Source organism: Eutrigla gurnardus (assembly GCF_963514095.1).
Source record: "Eutrigla gurnardus genome assembly, chromosome: 18".
Lineage (NCBI taxonomy): Eukaryota > Metazoa > Chordata > Actinopteri > Perciformes > Triglidae > Eutrigla > Eutrigla gurnardus.
The window spans coordinates 22810467-22821971 of NC_139929.1; the positions used below are offsets into that span (position 1 = coordinate 22810467).

Below are 11505 nucleotides of genomic sequence, written 5' to 3' on the forward strand. Positions count from 1 at the left end.
GAAATGAGGCCAGGACTCTCGCTGGCGTCATGTCTGAACCACGAGGCACAATCGTTTACATGGTGCACTTGAGCTTCAGAGAAATAGATTAATCCTCCATGTCGTCGAATTCAACACACTTTTCTTTATGTATGTTCTAATGATTCGAGTAATGATAAAACTAATCACACTAACCACCGTTTGTAACCAGCAGCTGCCAGCACCACCTGTTAGCTAATTATCAATAGCTAGCTTAGTTAGCTACTTGCTATGCTAACTAAGTCATCGTTCAGAGTAAAAGAAACAGACTGCAACTACTTAAAACCGAACGAATTCTGTTAATAGCAAGTAATTATGATGTTCAAAAGCACTCAGGTAATTCATATTTAATGTAAGCTTAACTTACCTTTACAGAGTTCCACTACCGAAGTTCTTCCCTCCCGTTGTCGTCCGACAGGCGAATGAAGGAGCACTTGCTGTGAATAGTAAGCACCTCCAATAAGGGTGGTGTTACTGTCAGACTCCACACTCCACCCACCGGGCATGTTACTGTACCTATATCCAGGAGACCCAACCTCTCCTTCTCCCGCGGCTATTCACAAGTTGACTTTTTTTTTTTTTTTTTTTTACACTATCGGTTAACAAGAAATCCCTAATGCATTTACATGATTACAAATAGTTATTATATACCTGGTGGTGGTTTTATCTGCTAAGCATCCGGAAAAGGGCTATACAAGTTTGATTACGATTATGATTAATCACCAGCCTGACCTCTCTTAGCCTAGCTTAGCAGCTAACCAGTGTAGTTACAGAAAGCATGGCTAAGATTTAGCTTAGCATTAGCATCTCCAACATAGGCACTATCAACTTTAGGACTTTAAAAATAATGTATTTTATATATTTATTCATTAATTATGAATCATCAAATGTTTTGTAATTGTATTGTATTTGGTACAGTTACCTTAAAATGAGCAGCTAATCAAAGTATTAGCATCCGCAGTGGGGAACCTTCAGGGCCTTTTACGCCTTCAAAGAAGGCCTTAAAAAAATAAGAAATAATAATACATTTAATAATAATAATAATAATAAAGTATTCAATAATTTTTTTTTATTTTTATTGATTTCTTTCTATCTCATTTAATTTAATACAATATATTTAATACATTTTCTCTCATATATGTTCTAAAGTTAAGCTTACTGTCAAGTTCATGTCCTGAAAAGCTGTTATCCAATCAGAATGTCTGTCTCTATTAAGGCCCGGTTAGCTGGCTCATTCATTGGTTAGGACTTCACGAATCCCAGGGAAGGCCTAGAGTCCTTAAGAGAGAGAGTGGCGCCACCTACGTTTACTGCAATGGTTAATTTTTTTCACAGCAATGGCGGAGCATGGAGACCCTCAAAAGTTCCCGGAAGTTAGCAAAAGCTAACTTCCGCCCAACGTAATTCTTATGGAGCACACGGTCGGAGCAACACTTGATCAAGGTAAAATGTTTAAAGAATGACATTTTCACATCAGTAGTTCATTGGAATTAAATTGACATGAGTAATTAGCTATATTAAATATGTTGGCGGATTGTCCCCGTCTAGATTAGAAGATTAGAGAATATTAACGGATAAAAGTTTAAGCTAGCACGCTGGATAACGATAGCAACACATGCAACAGGCGGACGCATGTAAATTCTGTTCACTAAATATAACTTAATCGAACACTGTCAATTTATACCAATAGCCAGCTTAATGTGCAGGGAGTGTGATTGTAGATAAACATCAATTTAATATAATTGAGGCTATATATATATAGGTTTGAGTGCGGGGTGAAAAAGTTCACATTTGAATATTAAATTCAAACTGAGCTGCATCCGCCGATCCTGATGGTGGTAAACTTTCTTGCAAATAATAATAATAAAAAAAAAACCGGGGTGATTCTGGTTGTGTTAATATAATTACCGTGTGTGTATTGGGCAACTTGATTTTTTTTTTTTTTTTTTCAAAAAGCTGATAGGAGTATAGTGTATATTATAAAGCTGGTGTGTCTACTGTTGTGATTTTGGACGGTGAGAACACAAACTGGGTTTATACCGGCATGGTTATATTTTTCATGCATATGTATCATGTTACTAATTCTCCTTGTGAATATTGTGGAGACTGTATTATGTTGACTCCTGACGTGATCATTCATTGTGCACGCAGCTTTCCTCTCCACTCAATCCTTCGCCACGATTAGCTGCAGCTGTCCCTAATTGATTAATTAGTTCAGAGCAGTCGAGCAGAGGAAAAGGGAAAAGCGAGGAGAAATTAAGCGTTTGGAGTTAAGGTAAGAATAAACTACAAGTAGCCACTGTTTACCAGTTTATTTAGTTAGGTTCCAGTTGATTTTGACCTGTGTGTACACATTTTGGAAAAGTAACCCCCACTATTTATTTGCCAGGGGTGTGGGGGGGGGGCCTGCATGCACAGCGAATGATCACCATAGCAGTCTCTTCATACATGTATGCGTATGTCGATATATCTACTATATCAGTGTATATCAGTTACCTGCACTTGGTGCTGTGTGGTCAAGAAGCAGTGATGCCTCTTCATAACTTAATTTTGCATGCTGCAGGCCAGGAGTGCTGAGCAGACAGTGGTGAGACTGAAAAGACATAATGCGATGTTTTTCAAGCAGTCATACTAAACAAATGTCCCTAACAGGTGATATCATCCTGCGTATATTTGGGAACCTACAGTAGGAGCACTTTGTAGTGGAGCGTCAGTGATGCTGCAGGCCAGGAGTACTGAGTGGACCACAGTGAGACTGAAAACACAATAGTCAGGCATTATACATTATACTAGATGGGTATTGCCTTGCAATATTACTATTACATGTTAGTAATATTACTATTACTATTACTATTACATGCAATTATAATATTACATGTCTCTTGTTAATGATTTGTACTTGGTGGAACAGTGATGTTTACCAGATACAGGGAGGTGGAGGATTCGTGATGTTGGCTGGGGAGGAGCAGTGATATAGCAGGGGCTGGTAGTTGGTAGAGCAGTGGTGTTTGCTGGATACAGGGAGGTGGAGGATTCGTGATGTTGGCTGGGGAGGAGCAGTGATATAGCAGGGGCTGGTAGTTGGTAGAGCAGTGGTGTTTGCTGGATACAGGGAGGTGGAGGATTCGTGATGTTGGCTGGGGAGGAGCAGTGATAAAGCAGGGGCTGGTAGTTGGTAGAGCAGTGGTGTTTGCTGGATACAGGGAGGTGGAGGATTCGTGATGTTGGCTGGGGAGGAGCAGTGATATAGCAGGGGCTAGTAGTTGGTGGAGGGGCAGTTATATTTTCTGGGTACAGGTAGGTGGAGGATTTGTAAGCCTAGGTGGATGCAGTCAAATGGAGTGTTAATTATCTTGGCTTTGTTCTGGTGGGTGGAGGAGCAGTGATTGTTGGGTGCTTGTAGGTGGAGCAATCCTGGTGCTGTCTGGGTTCTGGATAGTAAGGGAGGAGTGATGTGGATTGGGTGCTGGTAGGAAGAGGATTAGTGTTGTTGGTTGGGTGAAGTTAGGTGGGGGATTACTGAGGGTGGCTGGGGTTATGTTGGTGGAGGGGCAGTGATGCTGGCTTTGTCCCGAAACACTGTCAGCTTTTCCGGGGTTGGCTGATGTTGAACCTAGGCCACTGTTCTTTTTCACTTTCTTGGTTTGGCTCTTGCTTCCAAGATGGCCATCTTTTAAGTGTTGTTTTTTCCTGTCATTTTGTATTTTTTTTGCTTCAATCCGCAACCTCAACCTAATAAATCGCCGGATTATCTTTTCTTTTATTTCACAGCATGATGGAAGCCTGCTGGAGAATGTCAGAGCTTCCTTCTCCAACACACCCACTGCGTTTGGAAGCTCCATGAGGGAGGAACCAGTCTTCGTCCTGAACAGTTCCTCGATGTGGTGAATGACATCATAGGCTTCTTGGGAAGGGTGGCAGAGGGCACCTGACTTGAACTCTTTAAAGTTCAACAACATGCTGTTTTCTCCCACAGGATTGTCATCACTGTGCTGTGTTGCAGTTTTGCAGTTTTCACAGATGCTGGCAAACTTGATGATCTTGTGGACAATGTAGCCTGTAAGATGGAAGAGTATACTTTTTTCACTCTTTGTAAGGTCAGGTGCTGCTCTGTCCACCACTGTCAGTTGTTCCACTCTAACTGACGGAGTGACCTTTTGCTCCACTTGGTCCAGGAAGTCTGCCAAGAAGCTACTGTCATCCTCCTGGTAGCTGCCTGACTTGATGGTTGTGAGGAACTGCCCCACGGATATGAGCCTGAGGGCATGGTGGAATTCCACCGGAGTTGGTACAGGATTCTTTGATCTAACACAGCTAAATGTATTTTCAAGGCAGTCTTGAGTGAACCTTGACGTTAACACAAACCTGTGTCCTCTTGCTAGCATCTCCTCCTGTATGGCCAGAATTGATGTGGTTGCCATGATCACCCCTGACTGAACAGGCTTCCACCATCCCTTTGGCCCAATCTTCATGCCCCGGAACAAATGGACAGTGTCCTGGAGGAAGGTAATGGCCCTGTCATATTCATCAATCTTGAGCTTGCTCAAGGCTGTAATTGGATGCCTAGATGACATTAGAGCAAACCACTTGTCAATTTGTTCCAGGAACCATGCTGTGGTCATGTAGGATACAGGGCGGTTTTCTTGCTGCACCATGTATTTCAGCCCAGCACTTGTTGCCCTACTGAAAACATGCAGAGCTGGCCCAACCTTCATTTTGTCAAAATGACTTGGTCCAATGGCTGCAGCTGTCAGCTGAGGAGCGAGTTTCAATGCCATTCCTTCCTGAAATTGAATCAAGTCCTTAATTGGGAGCACAGAAACCTCGTTAGAGGGGAGGTTCTGTTTTTGGACTACATCCGAAGGAAGGGAAAACACCTGTCCACGGATAAGGGCACTTTTAAGATTTTTCACCAGATGTGGGACATCAGGCATGAAGAAGAGCTGCCTGTCTGGTGTTGCTGGATGTGTCACAGATGTTTTCTTGTGGTCGACCCCAAAGGCTTTCCACATGGCCTGGTTAGGGCTACCCATGTCAGTGGTGACATTCATGACATGTAGCCCAATGGATGCTGCCCTCTGAATTATTTCAGTAATGATTGGCCTGTATACTGCTCCCTTGGTAGAATTGCCACTGAAATGGTATGCAACAACTTGCTTCCAGCGTGTTGTGTTTCCAGCCAACATGAACACACACGCATGTGTTGCTACCCCTGTGTGACCCGGCAAGGTCACATCCCCATACAGCTTTCCTGACAGCATGTGTAACTCCACACTTGGTGTTATCGCCATTTCATCCAGGGTCAACACACACTCCCTCTCCAGGTCTGTAAAGCCATCTGCCTTCAGTTTGAGGAAGTCAAACACCTCTGTCAAAATACCAGGCTCAAACCTAACTGACTGCATCCTTCTCTGCAGGGTCCTAATTCCTGGCAGGGGAATCTGCAAGTCCTGCAAGGCCTTGTAGCCAGAGGAACCAGCAGCAAACCTAAGTTTTAACGCCTTCTTGACGGTATCGTTGCTCCATTTCATCCCTCTTGTGGTTGGCCTGCTTAATGCTCCAATTTGATCTTTTGTTAAAATTTTCTTGATGTTTTTGTCCCTAATTTTCATTGTCCTCTTCAGAACTGCATTTTCCTTCTTTAATTTTCTCAGTGCTGCCCTGGTTTTTTTTAATTAGATTTTCTTGTCGTTTCAATTGTTTTAGGAGCTGTGATTCTGTCAGCGGTGGTGTCCTGCTCTGCATGGCTGATGTGTGCTCTCCCTGTCTCTCCTCATCTGCCATGTCCTCTCTTTCCTCTATCTCACTTTCCCTTCTCTCACTCTGCTCATCCTTTCTTTCCTCAGTCTTGGAATCTGGTGTAAGTAGAAGCCATTTAACTGTTTATTTTCAAATATTGAATTGTGAATGTATAATTTGAGTCAAACCTTTGTGTGTTTTGCGTGTGTTTTAAAAATAGCGATTTGATGCTAGTGTGAAAGTGTCTGTAGCACTCCCATTGAAAATGAGTTTGAACCAAAAACGAAAATACGGTAAATCTTAAAAGGGCCTCTTTCATCGTAATTATGCTTTTACACAAAGGTTTGACTCGTATACATTCACAAAAAAAGCCTAGGTTGCATTTAGCGAGAGTTTCACTTTAAATAAGAAATATTTGTATATTTATCAAGATTTGATATACATTTTACCTGTGTCACTTAAAATACAGTAGCTGTGATCTGCAGCTAAGAACCCTGTCTTTGCAGGTGAAGGGGGGCATCGTGGAGTAGGGGCCCTCCTCTTTCTGACTACTGGCCGATGCACAAAGATGGTGGGTATCGCATCTTCTCTCAGCCTAGTCTTGCCCTTGCTGGTCTTCAAAAACTGGTCAGCCTCAAAATGTGCCTGCAGAGTGACTTCACCTTAGTTCTCACACTCAACAACTCACTTGTATCCGGCACTATGAACATGTCTAGCATATATCCCATAGTGGTTGAATACACACTATCAGATGGCACATTACACTTAGTAGATATGTTTCAAATCTTTGCACACATAAAACACATCCAGTTCCTGAGGCAACTTGACAAAATGTGTAACACATCAGTGGCTGATTATACTTAATTAACCATGAGCAGGAAAAGCTGTTGATGATTAGAAAATGTGAATCTCTATAACTGAAAGTGATTGGGTTGTTGTATGAGGTCCCTCTGCCTTGCATTTCTTGCACTAGACTGCACCCTCCCAGGTTGCAGGAGGAAGGCAGAGTGCAGACACAGAAAAAGAGAGAATTTGAAGTGGGACTTCTTTTAGGAGCTAAAATATTTTTCTCTGTGCTCAGCTCTACCCTTGTCCAGCACTGTCCTGAAGCACATTCAGCTGTTCTTGGGTTGCCCGATGTTCACCTTCTTGGTTTGGGTCTTGTTTCCAAGATGGCCTTCAAGTGTTTTTTCCTGTCATTTTCTTTTTCTTCCCCGTTACATTTACAACGTAACTTCCCTTGGTTTTTGCATTGTTTTTCCTGTTCTCTGTTCTGTTTTTAATTAAAAACATCGAAAACTTCCCAGTGGTGTGGTATTTGAAAGTGTGCGAAAGTGCAAATGCATTGTTTGAATATGATTACCTCGCATATTTTTTTGTTAGTTGTGTCTTTGTAGGTGGTTAAATGGCTCCTTCCAACTTTAACCACCCATGCTTTTCGCCTGTCCCTGTCTTTGGGGAAGCCATACATGCGGACACCCCTCTCAGAGCGATTGGAGCATCCCCACGCAGCACAGCACACCATCGTGAAGACTGTCAGGACTACATAGTGAAAAGGACACAAACAGCTTAACATGCTGATCTGTTTCACTTCTTTACATACTGTTTTAAGGAATTTATTGTGGTATTAAGTGCTTTTGGGAAAAACAAGACTGTGATTTATTGTGCATCACTGAGTAGAGTAAGTTTGAGATGAGGAAGAATAGTTAACACATAGTGATAGAAATAGTGATTTATAGTGAATTCAAATCAAAGTGTAATTTATTTGCCATGGATTTCATATTAGAATACAGTTATCATAATGTTGTTACGAGTCCAGACCTAATGTGCAGTCAATGGGCAAATCTTTGTTAGTCACCTTTCTCCTCACTCAAATCTGAAAGTTAAGAAAAAGAGAAAATATTACGACTTTTCAACGACTGTACAGTAAAGTTAAGTTGATAAACTTAACGGAGTTCAAATCAATTAACACAAGAATATACATGTTGCAACGCAAAGCATTTATTGACCATTATTTACCGATCGTCGTGGTTTTCCTATTGTTTTTCAATTGCCCGCCAAGCACTTCCGGGAACTTTTGGAGGCTACATGGACCACGTGATCGGCCGGCGTTTTGAACTTCCGTTGTCGCTACTCTCTCTCTTAAGGACTCTAGGAAGGCCAAGCTATGTGTTTTGGTGTGGAGAGTGACGGGCAAATCGACCAATCACGGTTTGATTTTAAGTGGGCGGGACTCCAGTGTCCTCATTGACTCCATCTATGAGGACACTGTGCGCAAAGTCGGGGTTCCCAGCGGGCGCAGGGCACGGAGAGTTGGAAATGTGCGCGCAGCGTACCAGCACCTGCACAGTGAAATCCTGGACATCATTCTCGCTCAGCTGAGGAACAGATTCAAGAATCATGAAAAACTCATGTTCCTGGCCCTTCTGGACCCCAAGAAGTTTGCCTCATACAGAGAAAACTTCCCCAACTCTGAGTTGACCTCCCCAGGCTCAAGACTGAACTGACGGTCATGTATAACATGGCAAACTTCAAGGCAAGGAGCCCACCAGACCTGCTGCACTTTCTGACTCTTAAAGAGCTGACTGAGAGCATGCCGCAGCTGTATCGCCTCACCTGCCTGGTGTTGACCATCCCCGTTTCCACCTCCTCCGTGGAGCGGTCTTTCTCGGCTCTGAAGTGCATCAAGACGCACGCCAGGAACAGTACTGGACAGGATCGCCTGGGAGCTTTGGCACTGATGTCCATAGAGAAAGGACTTCTTTTGGAGCTCAAATCAAAGGACAAACTTTATGACGCCGCCATCGCCCACTTCACAAAGAAAGACCGACGAATGGACTTCGTGTTCATGTAAGGTAGGCCTATGTTACACCTTGATTAGTATTTCAAGGGATTAAGATTACTGGCCAAGTGGACATTCAGGAATTTGTATTTATTGCGGAGGTTGTCCCAGCGCAAATTGCCTTTATTTAACATAGGTATTCATTGCGCCATGCGTAATTGCGCATGGAGAGGCATTTGCACTTCATTGCAACTTTAAAAAATAGTCTTTGTATTACCAACTTTGTGTAACTTTTGAAACTGTTTTGTAGATTGATGATGATCTTGAATTTATTTGTCAATGTGTGAATGATTTGTAATGCGCCGTGATTTCATAGCGCTGTCCATGGTGATGAAATTAGCCTCGGTGTCTGTGTCTGCAGCGTCACGGGGTGACATTCTGGGTGACATTCTGGGTGACCTAATTTTATATTTCCAGATTTTGGCTTTAGAGTATGTTTGTTTAATTTCAACTATGTAGCGTGAATGGTCTCCTATGGAGCTAGAACAGTCTCATAATTCATAAATGCACACAGAAATTCATAAATGCACAAAAAAGATTTACAAATGTATTTGGGGATTTGTATATACATGTGACTCAAAACACAAATACATTTTCAATGCACACACAAATATGTTTCATTTCATATGTAAGTAAAAAATATTCACATATAAAAAACAAGATTCATAAACATATTTCCAATGCACACACAAATCTAAAAAAAAATCACAAATACATGAATGTTAAAGTATTTGCAATCTTCATCAAATACGCATTTGGGGCTTGTTACATTCATATATGAACTGTTGGACCTGTATTTACAAAGTGCTTTTAATTTGTAAACCTCCCTGCATTTGTGTGTGAAACTTTTGAGACTCCCCTGACGTGACTCTGATCCACAAATGCGTTTTTTCTAAGAGGAGGTTGTCTGTAGCCAATCAGATGTCTCCCTCCTTTACAGCCAATCACGTGAGTGTCTCCCCTCCTCCGGACGGCGGAGACGAAAGATGGCCTCTGGCAGTTCAAATGTAAGTAAAAAGTACTAATTTCTTGTGAATCTTTTACATAAGTCATATTCCAGAATTATGAATGACTGTTTAGCATGAATCGTGACGCTAAATCAGGTCTGAAACCTGTTTTCAGTGACAGAAAGTAAATGCATTCAGCTGTATTTTTTGTTTGGTTGTTTATCGGCTGTGTTTACCATTTCGGGTGCTACCGTATGCTGGTTAGTTAGATAAATTAGTCCTCAAACACATCATACAGTTTGACATGTTAGAGTTAGCATTACAGAAGCAAGTTAGGTTTAAGTGTCAGGAGTCATTCACGCAGCGGCGTCATCGGCCGTAGCTTACGGCTCCGCTAACGTTCATCTTTCCTCTGTCATGTGTACTGCGAAGCCAGTTTAGTGGGTTAGCGAGGTATGTTGAGTCTGTACTACAAGTCAGTCAGTCAGGCTGTACTACAAAGGTGGCTCTCTTTTAGATCACCACGGTAACTTATGCTTAGCTCATAACCTGGTCCCGACCAGGTTATGTTCAGAGTTTAATCATAAAACCGGCTATAAAAGCGCTGCTGTTTCACTATTTAACTAATTTACAGCTTGCGGCACCTTTACTTTGAAAGTCCAGTGGAGCTGGATCAGAACGGAGCGTTTGTACGGAGGGAGAGATCAGCAGATCCGCTGCTGTTGACTTTATCTCTGAGCGTCTCCGCCTACAGGTGTTCTCCTCACCCGTTGAGCTGAGCGTCAGGAGCTCATTATATATTAGACTATAGTCTATATTTTACTTTTATATACAGTCAGTCACCACTGATAGAAGTTGTTTGCTCGCAGCAGGACGGATAATCAGATGGATAATCGGTTAAGTTAATAATTTAACTTAATGTGGCCGTGAATAAATTAATTCCGATGTTTGGCCTGTTATATTTCAGTGTCAAACAAAAAATACAGCTGAATGCATTTACTTTCTGTCACTGAAAACAGGTTTCAGACCTGATTTAGCGTCACGATTCATGCTAAACAGTCATTCATAATTGTGGAATATGACTTATGTAAAAGATTCACAAGAAATTAGTACTTTTTACTTACATTTGAACTGCCAGAGGCCATCTTTCGTCTCTGCCGTCCGGAGGAGGGGAGACACTCACGTGATTGGCTGTAAAGGAGGGAGACATCTGATTGGCTACAGACAACCTCCTCTTAGAAAAAACGCATTTGTGGATCAGAGTCACGTCAGGGGAGTCTCAAAAGTTTCACACACAAATGCAGGGAGGTTTACAAATTAAAAGCACTTTGTAAATACAGGTCCAACAGTTCATATATGAATGTAACAAGCCCCAAATGCGTATTTGATGAAGATTGCAAATACTTTAACATGCATGTATTTGTGATTTTTTTTTAGATTTGTGTGTGCATTGGAAATGTTTATGAATCTTGTTTTTTATATGTGAATATTTTTTACTTACATATGAAATGAAACATATTTGTGTGTGCATTGAAAATGTATTTGTGTTTTGAGTCACATGTATATACAAATCCCCAAATACATTTGTAAATCTTTTTTGTGCATTTATGAATTTCTGTGTGCATTTATGAATTATGAGACTGTTCTAGCTCCATAGTCTCCAGCTTTCCGAAGTTACTGTTGAGAATGTTTCTTGTTGCGGAGATTGTTATTGATGTTATGGTCTATTTGTTTACATCCTTGTCATCGTTAATTAAAATTGCACTTGTTAATCCCGTTCAATTCATTGTACTGTTGCTTTTTTCCGCGATGATTTCTTTTCTCTGCGGTGAGGTGAAGGCCCAGCTGTAGTGCTCACGGTTCGCCACTGAGCATCCGGTGATGTTGTCTGTGTGCACATGCGCATTTAGCCAAGTGTGTGTGAAGTGAGTATTCATGCTATACCAGTCCCGGCCACTA

At 41.8% G+C, this 11505-nt stretch overlaps 2 long non-coding RNA genes across 8 annotated transcripts; both read left to right on the forward strand.

The window, feature by feature from the left end:
* Nucleotides 1-1322: 1322 nt before the first annotated feature.
* Nucleotides 1323-5703, forward strand: LOC311028649. 7 transcript variants are annotated; one of them, XR_014598750.1, is made up of 5 exons: nucleotides 1323-1461; nucleotides 3790-3902; nucleotides 3995-4077; nucleotides 4194-4306; nucleotides 4401-5703. It is a non-coding gene; the product is annotated as an uncharacterized lncRNA (long non-coding RNA). The 7 variants fall into 7 exon arrangements; XR_014598747.1 differs by having other exon boundaries at nucleotides 3790-4306; nucleotides 4401-5342; nucleotides 5436-5703; XR_014598748.1 differs by having other exon boundaries at nucleotides 3790-4306; nucleotides 4401-4524; nucleotides 4623-5703.
* A 51-nt stretch (nucleotides 5704-5754) lies between these two features.
* On the forward strand, nucleotides 5755-6975 carry LOC311028650. The gene is made up of 3 exons (XR_014598753.1): nucleotides 5755-5878; nucleotides 6264-6328; nucleotides 6839-6975. It is a non-coding gene; the product is annotated as an uncharacterized lncRNA (long non-coding RNA).
* Nucleotides 6976-11505: the final 4530 nt, after the last annotated feature.